This window comes from Babylonia areolata, chromosome 21 (assembly GCF_041734735.1).
Source record: "Babylonia areolata isolate BAREFJ2019XMU chromosome 21, ASM4173473v1, whole genome shotgun sequence".
NCBI classification, from domain to species: domain Eukaryota; kingdom Metazoa; phylum Mollusca; class Gastropoda; order Neogastropoda; family Buccinidae; genus Babylonia; species Babylonia areolata.
In genome coordinates, this window is record NC_134896.1 from 50,545,370 (window position 1) to 50,547,869 (window position 2,500).

At 39.3% G+C, this 2,500-nt stretch overlaps 1 non-coding gene across 1 annotated transcript; it reads right to left on the reverse strand.

Moving 5' to 3' along the window:
- Positions 1–1,173: 1,173 nt before the first annotated feature.
- Positions 1,174–1,246, reverse strand: Trnak-cuu (transfer RNA lysine (anticodon CUU)). The gene has a single exon. It is a non-coding gene; the product is annotated as a tRNA-Lys (tRNA).
- Positions 1,247–2,500: the final 1,254 nt, after the last annotated feature.

Consider the following 2,500-nt stretch of genomic DNA (forward strand, 5'->3'; position numbering starts at 1 on the left):
TAAATTGGACCAATTTCCTTCCCCCCCCCCCTCCCCCGCTTTTAACTCTCTCCATACGAACGGCGAAAGAGACGACGTTAACAGCGTTTCACCCCAATTACCATCATCAAAATATTGCAAGCGGAACGCTCTTATACTGGAGAGGTGAATGTTGACAAAGAATACCACAGTTCTGACGACGGAAGCTAAAGGTTGGGTCATTCAGACAGCCACTGGACATCCGAGGGGTCTGTGTAGAGGAGAAGAGAGGACTGGCCGTACTGAGTGAGTTAAGGTCACATCGACTTGTTCCGGCCTGCGGTCAATGGCGCTGGGTGGCGGCCCGACGTAAAACATGTCCGCAAAGTAGGACGCAAGCAACCCGGAGTACACAACTCGTAAATTCATCACTGAATCCAGTAGATTTTAAGTATGCACTGTTCTAGGTGTGTAGGTGTGACTCACTATTATCTTCTATACTGAACATGTAATCTTTCCATACTTCCTGTCTGGTCGGTCTAATCAAGTATGATTATGTGTAATGTTATTCCCTCTCCATGTGTATCCATTTTCTTCTTCTTTTTTTCTTCTTCTTTTTTTTTTCTCTCTCTCTCTCTCTCTCTCTTCTTTGTCTTATTCACTGACTTCTTGTTTTTCTGAACTTTTTCTGCTTTCTGTTGTGAACAACGAATCTTAAAAAAATGATGTTTATATTCATTGTAAATTCTTTAAACATATCAATCTCCACAGCTGCTCAAAAACAAAAACCAAAAAAAAAGGGGGGGGGGGGGGGACAACATATGTCTGCAATGACTGTCATTTTATATGCAGTTGGAAACTGTGTATTTCAACATAATTGCAATTGTGTAGCGTTCACCAGCCGTCAAACGAAACAAACGAATTTGCTCATACTTCTGAGCATGATATAAGCTGTTAGCTTGTTGTTGCTCCGTTGTCTGTCTGTACATGTGTGACATGTTTACTGAATAAAGTTTTGTTTAAACCAGTCAACCCTGAGTGCGCATGCACGTACTCGAAAGGAACCAACAGTCTTGAAAAATGACTAATTAAACGTAAAATATTTATGTAATTCTGGTTATTATAAGAAACATGCGCAAAGTAATGAAATGTTATGTAAAAAAAAATAATAATAATACCCTAATACAAAAAAATAAAAATTAAAAATAAAAAAATCGCCCAATGTGGGGCTCGAACCCACGACCCTGGGATTAAGAGTCCCATGCTCTACCGACTGAGCTAACCGGGCATCTGTTTCAAGGGAATGGCTGGCTGTGGAGATAAACAGTCTCCATTCGTTATCCCCCTTGAGGTCGAGTTTGTTTTCACATTGAAGAGATTCAGAACAGCAGGGAAAAGGGTAGGCTATTCCCGAATATCTTGACTGGACATTTAGTAATACACCCTGTTTGTAGAAGCAGCAGTTTGGGAATTATTTTATAGAATCTATACAACTGTGAACAAAAGTTGAGATTTAGGAGTCGGTATTTAAGACTGATGTATATCATATAGAGTGCGGGGAAAAGGAGATGGAGTGTGAGTGAGGGGGGGAGGGGGGGGGGGGCGGAGGAGGGGGGGTTGAGAAAGACTGAGTGGTCATGAATGTCATTATGTAACTTGTAATATTTTTCTTTCATGTCAGTAAAGCGCGCTGAGCTCTTCAGTAGTGAGAAAGGGCGCTATATAGATGTACATCATTATTATTGTTATTATTATTATTATTATTATTATTATTATTATTATTATTCACCCCCACCGATTCCCTCCCTCTTCAGCGCCCTCTCTCGGCTTCTTTTCCTTACACCTTCTTCGGTCTATGCTACACTTATTACAGTCCTCTCTGTTCTGGTACTGAGACGTTTGGGGAACTGAAAAAAAATCTTTTTGTTACTTGCTCTTCCGACATTTTTTTTTTTTTTTTTTTATGTACGCTTATAGTTGACTTCATCAAGTTTTTGCGCCTTATACATATTATTATTAGTCGTAGTAGTTCCTTTTTTTTTTAATGTATTTATCTATTATTTATTCACCCTTTTTTTTTCTTTCTTTTTTTTCTGACTAAGCGCGTTGCCGGGTTACACTGCTGGTCAGGCATCTGCTTGGCAGATGTGGTGTAGCGTATATGGATTTGTCCGAACGCAGTGACACCTCCTTGACTCGAGCTACTGAAACTGAAACTAAATCTTCCAACAAACTTGTGGTGAATGCACATGTGACTGATTAATTTCAAGACAAATATAATTGGTAAAGGAAGAAAATTGATTCCTTGAACGATACCGCGTTTAGAATAGAATAGAATATGTCTTTATTACTGACCAAGTGTACCGGGGTCACAAGGAATATTAGGGGGGGGGGGGGATAGTATACTTAACAAGGTACGAACATAAATCGAAAATCATCATACACAAACACAGATACAGTTGAAATTAGGATACCAAAGCAATGAAATAACCCTTTTGACAATAACAGCATAGTGTTTCTTATCAATAAAATGCGGAATGTT